We start from the raw sequence: 12,302 nt of genomic DNA, 5'->3' as shown, positions 1-12,302 counted from the left end.
GACATAATGGAATCTAGCAACAAAAAGTATTTATACATCTAGTAAGGCACTTAGGAAAAAACCATCAAAGTGTAGCATCTTTCCTATGAGTAGAGCCCTGCAAATCTGCAGATATTCACTTTATATCCATGGACCATTTTTGCGGATAGCAGATCAGATGCAGATACAAATTTTGTATTGGTGCAGGGCTCTAAATATAGGATCTCAAAGGTGGGGAAGCTGCTGTCTGAAGCTCATAGCCTATGAGGCTGCTTCCCTGCCTTCCAGAGTTTATATTCCCTCTCCTCCACCCCATACAGAGAAAGGGGAGTTGATAGATCAAGACAGGCAGCAAAATCCCCCATGCACCTATCACTGCAGTTTAAGCATAAAAGTAATTTAGGAAACTTCTCATGACTTGCTGTATCATGAAGCAATACTAACTTACTTTGCAGAAGCAGTTGCCTCCCTCTTCAACTGACCTGATATGGCAGAAATTAAACACTGGCTGGGCAATCGGAGCACACCTTCACCCGGTTCTGTACCCTTAACCACAGCACCCCCCTCCAGTACCCCTAGCCCTTGCACCCGCCTCCTGTGCCTCTCACCCCTGCACTGTACCCCGTTTGCCCTAACTCTCACCTCCCACCTCCCCCCCCCGCCCACCTGGGGAAACTGACCTGGAGCCACAGAGCGCCTTTCTTCCCTCTCTCAGGCCCTCTAGGATGGCGACCTGCCAAGCCAAGAGGTGCTGGGGCTCAGCTCCTTTTAAGCATGGTAGCCCTGCAATAGTATTCCCCTTGAATGCTTCCACAGGGAGAACAGTGGCTGCTGCAAAGAAACTGGGAATGCTGAGCTCTAAGTGTGATGACTTTATAAACCACAAGCTAAATAGGTGGCAGACTTCTTTATTTTATAGTTTAGTTTGTGATTTTGAGCATTATTGACTAGAGACGTTTGTTTTATTATTTTTAATGTAAAAGGCTATTTGTCCTGATGCCTATCGTATAATAAGATTGATGTTTAAAATAAAAATAACAATAATCGCGTGCACATTTATTAAGCCATATAGCTTTCGTATACAATATACATGCACGCACCCAGACGCTCCTCCTGAGAGGCACTATGAGTTAGCATGCTGCTGCAGGTGCAGTGCCAATGTGGATAAAGATAAAAGACGGAGTGCAGATTGTGGGTTGGATACAAGCTGATCCTTTCAGATGTGGATCCACGTTTTTGTATCCGTGCAGGGCTCTACTTATTAGGTTTTCTTTTTAAACTCAGGACAATATCACACAATTGTCTCAGTTCAGCACCACTTACACTTTTTTCAGATGTCTATAATTACTTGCTTTATACACAACTCACCACTTAAATAATTGGTTGAACACTGTCAATATAAATCTGTTTTAATCCTGCTACAAAGGAGGCAACTAAGCAAACCAAAATGATTCTTAATTAAAACACTTGCTTTCCTTCACACCAACATCCTATGTATCCTTATTATTTTACATTTTATAAATTCATTTTTTTTTCAATTATTCTGATCAATTTAGTTTTGAAATAGAAAATATCTGGAAAGAAAACACTGAAAAGCATTACTGCCATTGCATAACTCAATAAAGTGACAAGCACACTCCTAAATACTACAGTCAGCCTGATTTTGCGCCTATTGAAGTCAAAGGGACTAGGATCAAGTTCTCTATGATTTACAGACACCAAGAACAAATCCAGCTGCGAGCTGAAGCATAAAAATAATGTAAACAAGGAACAAATTGAATGTTGATTCCTGAATTAAATACATTACTGTATTTTGTTTGCTGTCAAAGGAGATTGCCACCTTTTTTCAGAATATAAGTTTGTCTATGAAAATATAGCCCCTCAGCCAAAGGTAGCTTTATATGGAGAGTCATAACTGATCCAGTTATCAAAGACTGCCTTGCCGCCATAGGCACCGACTTTTATTTTTCCCCGGGGATACTCCACCCCCGCTCTGGCCCGAGGCCCTGCCCACACTCTGCCTCTTCCCCCAAGGCCCCGTCCTCATTCCACCTCTTCCTGCTCCCGCTTCACCGCCTTCCTAGAGGTCCCTATCCGCCCTGCTCACTGCTCTCCGCCCTCCCCCAGTGGCCAAACAGCTGATCGGCGGTACCTAACAGCTGTGGCTGCTGGGTGCTGAGCACCCACTATGTTTTTCCCTGTGAGTGCTTGAGTCCTGGAGCACCCACACAGTCAGCACCTATGCTTGCAGCAAATATCATAACTTGAAGAGCTCTGAATTTCACTGCTGACAAAACATTGGCATAAAAGGCCACCAGTAGGCACATTTCAGTAGTATCTACTATACCATAGATTTTAAAGGGCTTCTAAGAATACATTCAATTTTTTTCACAGAAGTCTGCTGCAAAGGGACACTTACACATAGAAATAAGAAAATGCTGTATTTAGACTTGCATTTATTCAGAGAACTGTTATGCTGAATCTTAACTAGACTAGCTGTAATAAATATATCAAATATTGTCACTTTGATATTGCTTACTCGAAAATAAGAAATATTTAAGTGCCACACCAAAATTATTAACTCTCAGGTTAGCCCACACTATCTTAAGCAACAGTTCTGCAGTTCGTCTGAGAGCAAAGGTAAATAATATAATTACCAAGATCATATGTATAAATCTGAAAAATTCTTTTGGTATCAGAAAACCAGCAGGCAAAATTCTGTAAGCCATTAGAAAAGGATTCATATTGGAAAAGGAATGCAATTTATGTCTAAAATAGTAACTGTACAGGTTTTAAACATTCCTTTTACAACTTAGAATGATTTTGGTCAGGCTGTTTCCTGTATAATTACTAAGTGGACTCACCGACTCAGTAAATTACCACCATGTATAGTAGTATCTTATAGCTCCATCTAGTGAAAAAATCTTAATACATCAGACATTAGATTTGAGCCAAAGGGGAAAAAAAGGTGGATTCATTTTTATGGCATATACTGGATTCATGTAATTGTAGACTATATTCTATTCATACTGTAGTTAAAATATAAATGTATTAGCAATACACCCATGGTTTTAATAATTAACTCGCAGATGAGTGAGGTAGATTGGAGTCACATGTGGACAACAGAACAGTAGCTAGTAAGGCAAAGGGGCAGTACTTTGAAGGTGCTCCTCAACCCCTGAGTGGTCTCTAAAGCCCCTTTACAAGACTGGGTCTCTTCTCCATATTCATTTTTCCTCCATCTCTCAACAGCATTTAGCACTGTCAGTTATCCACTTCCATATAGCCTTTATCTATCAGGGAATGAGAGAATCAAAAAGGATGAACAGATGGAGAGTTGGACATTTGGTGCAGTTGAAATGAGTACCCAGAAGTTTGGACTACTTTTCTGTAGTCCAAAACTATACACCATCTTTGGACTGCAAAACTGAGCAAGAAGTCTCATGAGACCCAGACTCTCCTGTGAGGTTTTATTAATTATTATTATTATTATTATTCCTTGCTGCTTCAGGAATTCTTTCAGAATAGCTTTTCCTGTGGTATTTTGCCACATCTAATTCCAATTCCAGCTTGATTTAGGAAGTCCAAAGATTGGCAAAAATGAATAATACTGACAGTAAAAAAAGTTGACCGAACGTTCTGCAAAAGAAGTTGACCAAATATTTTCCAAAAAGTTCAAGTTCTGTTTAAAGAGTGAGGTTGCAGGTACTTATTTTAGCCCAACTGGTCCACCCATCCTTAGTGCAAGCTTAAGGTAGTCTATGGTACAGCATTTGACCACCAGAGAATAGTTTTAACATCAGAACAGCAATAGTTTTATAAAGACTGAGAATACGTTTCTATTTGATTTTATTCATGGATGCTAGACTCCTCAAATGAGAGAAAAATGTTAGAGTATGGATTAATACAATAGAAGTTTAATTTTATCTTAGAGATGGCAATATTTTTTGTCAGAGGAAACAATCATTTGGGACATTAACTAAAAGACATCTGCCATAAATAGGCAGGGGATCTATCTCTGAATTTTATATGCTGTATCATTGCCTTTCTCATTGCTAATGAAGAATCTGGTCCCGATTCTCCAGCTGACTTGCACCTTGTGTATTTGTTTATACTTGTACAAAATAGGTGCAAAATGCTATCAACTCAGGATGGTAGCATTTTACATCTGCTTTTATAAAGGGTAAATGACCTCACAAAGTGCAACGCAGTGGGGAAAAATCAGGCAGTCTGTGTGACAGAAAGCACCCCTGCATTCAAACCTTCCACACTACTGCAGTAATCTTTGTACAAGACACGACTTGTGAAAACTCATAACTTATTCGTAAGTAATATCGTGCTGAAATGTATGCAGGAGTATTATGTGTCAAGTGACAAATTTCCCCCTGCATGGTGTTAAAAATACATGTTCAGACTCACCTAGCCCCACACTGATCAAACAGACCCGTCTTGAACAAAGGAGTGTATGCTTATCTTAATTTGCATTTAAGCAGAAAGGGGGAAGGGAGAAAAAGGAAGCTCTCCCAGGCGAAAAAATCCAGAAAACATCCTTCCACACAGACTTTGTCCCCTGGTTCTCAGCTGGAAATGCTTTTCAAAGGGAGACAAATTATAAAAGGGGGGGGGGGCAAACACCACCAAGGCACCTCTCCTCTCTATTCCTGTCCATCTCACACTTGACAGCTGAGAAGACAAAAAAAGCAGCCGATGGACTCTGGGGAAGAGGTCCTGACCTGAGATTTTGGTCAGTAATGCTGTTGGGAGCATGTGGATAAGAGCTTTACCTTGAATAAAGTTTAATCTGTCAAGTTTAGCACCAGAAAGCATTTTATCTTTATTTTTCTTGCAACCATTTCTGACTGCATTGCCTCTGCTTACTCTCACTTAAAATTTCTCTCGTGTAGTTAATAAACTTGTTTTATTGTTTTAGCTAATCCCATGTGTTTAAATTGAAATGTCTGGATAACTCCATTTAAGATGGCAAGTTGATGTATATTATTCCCTTAAATGAATAATGGTCTTTATATATTTGAACTGACCAGGTGAGTGCTGGGTAGTACAAGACCTACCTTTCTGGGGTAAAATCTGGGACTAGGAGTCTATTGGGGTCATCCTGCAGTATAACCAAGGCTAGTGAAAGCCAGAGTGACTGGCAGATAGCTGTTACACAAGCACTTCTGGGAGGGACCTGCATGCTGGCAAGCTGTCTGTGAGCAGTCCAGGTTGGGAGCTACAACAGGAAGGCATTGCTAGGCACTCCAGTTGCAGGGCAGGGGAGACAGTCTCCAACTGGTCTGGATTGCACCCTGCTATGTCACACTGTTACTCCTATTTCTGAATTCTTTCATTCTCGCTCTGAAAACACAATGTGTTTAATATCTTCTGGGTGGGCGTAAACCAAGTCACCATAAGGTTCCAGCTATATCTCAAGATTGCAAGTCTATTTGTCCCCTTACCCGGAATCTTTCCATAGGCACAAGAACCTACCTTGATGTGATGGCACCTGTCAGGAAGGCTAAGGTTAATTTATAACAAGGATGAGAGTGTAGCTAAGAATTAAGTGAAATATCTTACATCAGCCTTTAAGAAATCTAAAAGTGTTACAGAGGAGCTAAAGGTCAGTAGGAAGGCATCAAGAGTTCCCCATGCACTGAATATTTAACCCTGAATTAATCTCGTGGCATCAGCCAGTCTGTCAAAGGGGTGGGGGGTAGGGAGCGCATAAATCCTATTTGAATGGTATCTAAAAAGGTTACATTTTGTAACTTAGTCTGTTGAAGGAACTGCCACTTCATATTACTGCAATATCTTCTTTCCATGCCACCTCAGACCTCTAATGGACTTTGTAACTATCTGCTATCTGAAGCCAGCTAGCGGTCTTCTGGATCAGTACATAGAGAGGCACAAGTATACACCTGGCCTCCCTATCTGCTAAACAATGTTCAACATTTTTCCAGTAAAAAACAAGGGTCTCCGAGGGATCTGTAATCACAGCCACAGCTTCAACATGATGACAAGATTATGTGGCTGCTCCACCTTGTTAAAAAGTGGACTGGGTAAGGGAGGATGTGGGATCCATGTATATGGGGACACATGGAAAAAGGCCTAGAGATGAAAGTGGGAGAAAGACAATGTCTTGGGGAGCAGGGGATGACCAAGAAGGAGAAAGCAGTACAGAGGTAGCTATATAGAGCCTTAAAGGTCAAGATAAGGAGCTTAAATTGGAAGCAGAAATAAAGACTACAATTAAGGGATCTGAAGGAGGGCTGAACACAGTCCAAAAGGCAAGCAAGTTAGATTATTTCTGTGGCCATGAGGACAATCCAGGAGGTGAGAAATAGTCAGGGCCTGAACAAAGAGTTTGGCAGTGGAGACAGAGAAATGAATGGATCCTGGATATGTTGTTAAACAACCACTAATAAGTGGTTTGCAACAATATATGTGTGAAGCGAGAAGAAGAAATGACACTGAGGTTGGGAGCCTGAAGGACAGGAGAGAGTGGCATTCTCATCTGTAACCAGGAGAGGAGGATTTGGAAGCAGAGAAGAGTTCAGTCTTGATCATGTTAGTTTGAATCGGCATCGAGACATCCACAGAGGCAGCTGCAAACTGAACGATGTAGGAGTAGACAAGTAGAGAGGTCAGTCTGCAAGTCATCAATACAGATTTGCTAGCTGAAGCCATCATGTGACCAGATGAAGTCACATGGTGATAAGATGCAAAAAGAGAGAGGTCAATGCAATGCCTAGGGGACAGTGAAACTGTAAAAAGAAGTGAGTGACCAGGTAGAAAATGCTGGATCAGACAAAAACTTGCTTCCTCTAATATAGTGGTAAACTATTTAAGTCATTAGATTAGGAATTGGAAAACCACAGAATAAACAGGCCATGATACTGCATTAATATAGGATAATGTTCAACCACCACCTGCAATCACTTCATATTTATGCAGTCAAGGTATAATGATGATGCATCATCATCTACTCAAACCCATTCATCCCAGCAGTTGAGGAAGGGGAATATGATTTTGCTTTTTCAGCGGTAAGCTCCATTCTTACCTATGATAGAATCCCAGCGATTTTTTTCCTGCTGCCCCAACCCTTATGTGAGAGGGGAATCTCAGCAGCATGCTGCAATGCCAATTTGTTTGCTCACTGCTACCTGCCCTTCTGAAAGCATTGATCAAAATCCTACAGAGCGAGATCTGTACAACACACCATAAAGAGATTTTGTGGTTCTTGAGCCACCAGCTAAGAATCACTGCTCTAGATTTTCATATGTGCTGAGCATCTGCAGCTCCCAGTACATTCAATGGGGGTAGTAAGTGCTCAGCACTTCTGAACAAGAGACCGTTGACCTGTTGCCAGACATTCTTGCAACCAGAAGTCTCCTACCAGTATTTCAGTGGATGAGGCATTCCAACTGTTAGTGGTTAAGAAAGAATCCTAGGGAGGATCTCATACTTTCTTCAGATGTTTACAGCCAGATAAATACATCTTAAATTTGGGATACAGCCAAAGCTATGCTGAGCATGTAATTAAAGGACTTTGGTGTAATTGGTTTTCAAAGCCATCACAAGCATGTGTCAGCAGAATATTAGAAACATGGCATTCCAAATTCTCTCTAGCTGAGTTCAAATGTTATGAAATTAAGATGAATATCATCTGGTTTAGTGCACAACTTCCCAACTAAACTGCCCAGCTTGCTTCAAACAAAATCCACTTCACTTTTTTCGGGCTAAGCAGCAGCAAGGTAACACTACCATGAAGAAAAGTCAGAGACCAGAGAAAGGATTATGCTCTTTACACTACAGACAGAGACTGAGTAGATAATGGAGGCGATATTGTTTTATTAGCAGGGCAGGAGGGGTAGAGTCAGCCATAGGTCAAAAAATCTCCCATACAGACCCGTACAGAACTGTACTGTACTTTCGAAAAAGCTATGTATCCTATACATTAGAAAGCAACTGTATGTCATGACATTAGTGAGACTCTGACGTGCGCAAAGTTAGCCACATCCCTAAGTGCTTGCAGGAACAGGGCTTTCGTGAATTATTTCATTTCTGGTTTAGCAAAGTATAAGTTAGAGTTTTGCCTGAATAAACAGTGATAAATAGAGCTCTGTAAAAATGGTACCTTTAATTATTTCCATCTAAATAAAATGTTTTGAATTCATATACTTTAAGATCAGTTTAAGTGAAAGAGAACCAATTACTCAGTGCTTCCTATCAGCTGATTCTTTGTCATCTGTTATTCAGGCTTTGTAATACTAGCTCTTATTGGGGTTACAGACATTGTAACAAGAGAGGAAAATAAGAGAAAGGAAAATATTTAAAGGAAGACAACACGGGAGGAAGACTAATATGCACGTACAAGGAAAATAGAACTGTTTACTTGAATGGATATACAGTATCTTGAACTCCTATTTTCATTTTTCTTTTCATTTTTAACTTTAGTTCACTTAGTTCTTTTTTAAAAAAGGAAAAAAATTGTCTTTCCTTTGTGCATTTATTTCTGGCTATGGAAGTTGGTAGATTGGACTAAAGGTAGTTTATTGCAGTGTTATGATGACCCCTTGTGGTAAAAACTAAATATGCTGTTTCATAAAGAGTTACTCTGAACCTTTTTATGTCAAAGGCTAAATTCTGACCTTAGATCTGCACTATCTTTTCATGTTAATTCTGTTTGACCTCAACTAACTTACCCTCATAAACATGATCTACATGCTATCTGTATTTGTTTCACCACTAGGAAGCTGTCTGGCTATACGTTCTTTTGAAAAATCTCAACCTTTACCCTTATACCCCCAACAAAGTTAATAGGTGACAGTGTCATTTTCTCTCGTGGAAACTTGTTAATGCTGAATGACATCTGTGTATAAATAACCAGAGTACGTACTCATAGAATTTTACATATACTTCTAGTCAACCACAAAATATAAGAGACATGTACTATTCTAGCCACTACTACCCAGAAGTTGCAACAGTAGGTATTGAGCAAGGCCATTCTTTTGGGTGTAAGAGACCAAAAAGATGTTTCTATAAAAAGACAAGTTAACCAAAATGAGGGAACAATCAAGTCACTGTTTTAGCTGACTGCTGCAGTGTTTTGGCAACTTTCATTTAATTAGAAAAAAAGTCTTCTATTTATAAAGGCAATACTAAAAATGTTTGTTAATTAGCTAAATTGTGCTATAAATCCATTCTGACCCATTGCCAAGGCAGTCTCTTTTTATAAATGTTCCTTGTACCAAAAATCAATTAAGTCTTTTGCTGAATATAATTCATCTACATGTATTGTATGGTCCAATTCAAGATCCTAGCCCTTATTTTTTAAGGCCATTTTGACCCCAATATGGGACCCATATATATCTCAAGAGACTGCTTCTCTCTACACCACCACAACATCCAAGATCAGTGAGGACACTTTGGCTTATAGTCCCCACAGTAGAGCTTGTGGGGATAAGGGGCAGAAGTTTTTCAGTGGAGGATCCTTGATTGTGGAATTTGCTTCAGTCAAGGATCCATATGAGCCCAAACCTTACTACAGTAAGGACATTTTGCAAAAAACACTTCTGCACAGGCTTTCTTTTCACAGAGTTTTGAAAGAGCCTCAGCAATATAACCTTCTGTGGCCACAAGCTAGATTTGTTCCCTATTCAAGTACTAATGTGACTGGGGTAGACCAGAGTTTACCTGCTCTGAGTATTACTTGTTGATATAATACAAACCTTAGAGATGTATGTAACAAAAATACTTGCTTTTGGTGAAAGCAATGGTGGAATCTCATGTGTGTATTTTTTTCTCTATTTGTTTTTCTTAAAAAATATCATTGTCTGTTGAGCCAAACAAAAAATAGCAGGTTTAAGTTAAAATGGGGGGTTTGTGTGGGTCTTTTAGCAGTAGGGCAGCATATCAAGGCAATGACTATGTGGATACCAAGAGCACAAGTTCTTTTTTCCTTTACTTATTATGCTCTACACTGTGAATCCCTTAATCAGAGTTACGCAAATAGACAGACCCATCTATTTCAAAGTGCTACACTTGGCAATAACTAGTCAACAGCAGGAGTAAGGAGTTCACAGAGTGGCCCTATAGAAGCACCAGAGGTGTTAGCATTTTACACTGCAGGAAAGAGGATGCGTCGAGGAACTTATGAAATGGCCAAATCCTGCTCATTTACTCACGCAAGGTCCCTTGGATATAATTCAGTAAGAAGTATCACATGAGAAAGTGACCCTTCAACACTGATAGTATGAGAATATATTTGCACAGCACTATCACATACATAAGCATACATGATAGAAAGCCAAGCCTTCACGAAGTTTGCGAGTTTTATTTTGTTTTGTGGAATTAGCACTGAAAGATTTGCCAAGTGATTTCCCACTCCTTTAGACCATAGGCGCCGACTCCGTGGGTGCTCCGGGGCTGGAGCACCCGTGGAAAAAAAATAGTGGGTGCTCAGCACCCACCAATGGCCCCATGGATCAGCTCCTCCCCCTCTTTTCCAGTGCCTCCTGCCTGCTGCAGATCAGCTGTTCAGTGTCTTGTAAGAGGCGCTGGAGGGCAAGGGGTGGTGCGAGCGCAGGATGCGCTTGGGGAGGTGTGGAATGGGGCAGAAAGAGGTGGAGTGGGGGTGGAGTGTTGGAGGGGCCTTTGGGGAAAGGGTGAAGTGGGGGCAGGGCCTGGGGCAGGGAGGGGGTCGAGCACTCCTGGGGAAATGAGGAAGCTGGCATCTATGCTTTAGACGTATAATGATGTTCAACCTAAAGGAAGTTTAGGACAGAGCGAAAAAGGACTGACAAAAAGTTACGCGTGGTTTCCAGAGACACTAAAGAGATTTGCATCTGTACAGACATTGCCTACAAAAATGAAAGGCAGGCTGTCCTGTAGTAAGTATTAGAAACTCATTGTATTTGCCTAAGTGAAGAGTTTTGTTTAGACAGCCACTGCAATACCTGTAAGTGATTAGATACAGTGGTGAGAGCACTACAGAACATCCCGCAATAGATAGGTAGCACCTAGTTACCCTGCATCTCACATTGCACCTCAAAGCGGCTTTTCTATGACAACTCTCCTTTGAAAGGTTAAATTTAAAGTGCTGTAAGGATGACAGCGGGAAGGTCAAGTATTTTCTCTCAGTGACATATCCACTTTTCTCAATTTGCCTCTGAGTGGATGTGGGGGTTGTTTTTTTAATATGTACAAGACAGAACAGAATCCATCTCTCTCTTCCATAGTTGGATGAGCTCTGCTTACAAACTTGACTCAAAACACATTTTGATTTTCAAGAAATCGCCATTCAAGTCCAATGGGGGCTACGGGAAGCAGCACGGACCGAGGGATGTGCTGGCTGCCGCTTCCCGCAGCCCCATTGGCCTGGAACGGTGAACCGCGGACAGTGGGAGCTGCGATCGGCTGAACGTGTGGACACTGTAGGTAAACAAACCGCCCCATCCTGCCAGTGGATTTCCCTGACAGGCTGCGTGCCAAAGATTGCCGATCCCTGGTCTACAACCAATTGCAGGTGAAAGGACACACCATTTAAACATCAAACATATTAGGTGGTAGAGATGTAAATATAATCATTTGCCGATCCCTGTTATAGACACAAAATTGGAGATCAGATTGAGGCCCTTTAGCATCTGGCTCACAGGGAAGAGGTGCTGCCCAAGAGAGTGCCATCTTAGATAGTCACTTTTCTGACTACAGCCACATTTCAATGTAATTGATCACAGCCTATGTTCAATTTATATACTACACTGAAGCCATTCAAAGCACTGAAAATGAAGCTGAGTGTTTAAATGCAGAGGGCAGACAGCTATTGTAGTTTTTGCTGTTGGCTTAACCCTCTCCCTGGCACCACAAGGGAGGTGCTATGCACCTGATCTCAATGCAGCTGAGCACTAATCAAGTATACACACAAGTCTCACCTAACAGGCATTAAAGTCCTTTTCCTCCCCTTTTTTAGCTAAAGGCCAAGTGTGCAGCCACTTCTGATCCAAGAGATCAATTTGATGATAGTTAGCACATACACATTTTAATTTTAGAAAATGCCTTTCAACAGCAGCTGTGAAACACCACAGGAAATGACGAAGTCAGACAGTCATCATTCTTATATCAATTAAGCTTAACACATTACTGATCAAGTTCACACAATTTGAAATTCTATTTTGAGTCCAAATCAAAAGGGGGAAGCCTAAAAAGACCATTGAATTTACATCAATGAGATTGTTCTTGTAAGATCTGTATTTTAATAAGGTACTTTGACATTTGAATGACCAGAGCTTGAGTATTCTGACACAGTTTTGGGGAAGTCGTATCTT

The sequence above is a fragment of the Chelonia mydas genome, chromosome 2 (genome assembly GCF_015237465.2).
Source record: "Chelonia mydas isolate rCheMyd1 chromosome 2, rCheMyd1.pri.v2, whole genome shotgun sequence".
Taxonomy (NCBI): Eukaryota; Metazoa; Chordata; order Testudines; family Cheloniidae; genus Chelonia; species Chelonia mydas.
The sequence above is the reverse complement of the archived record's forward strand: the minus strand, read 5'-3'. Positions refer to the sequence as shown.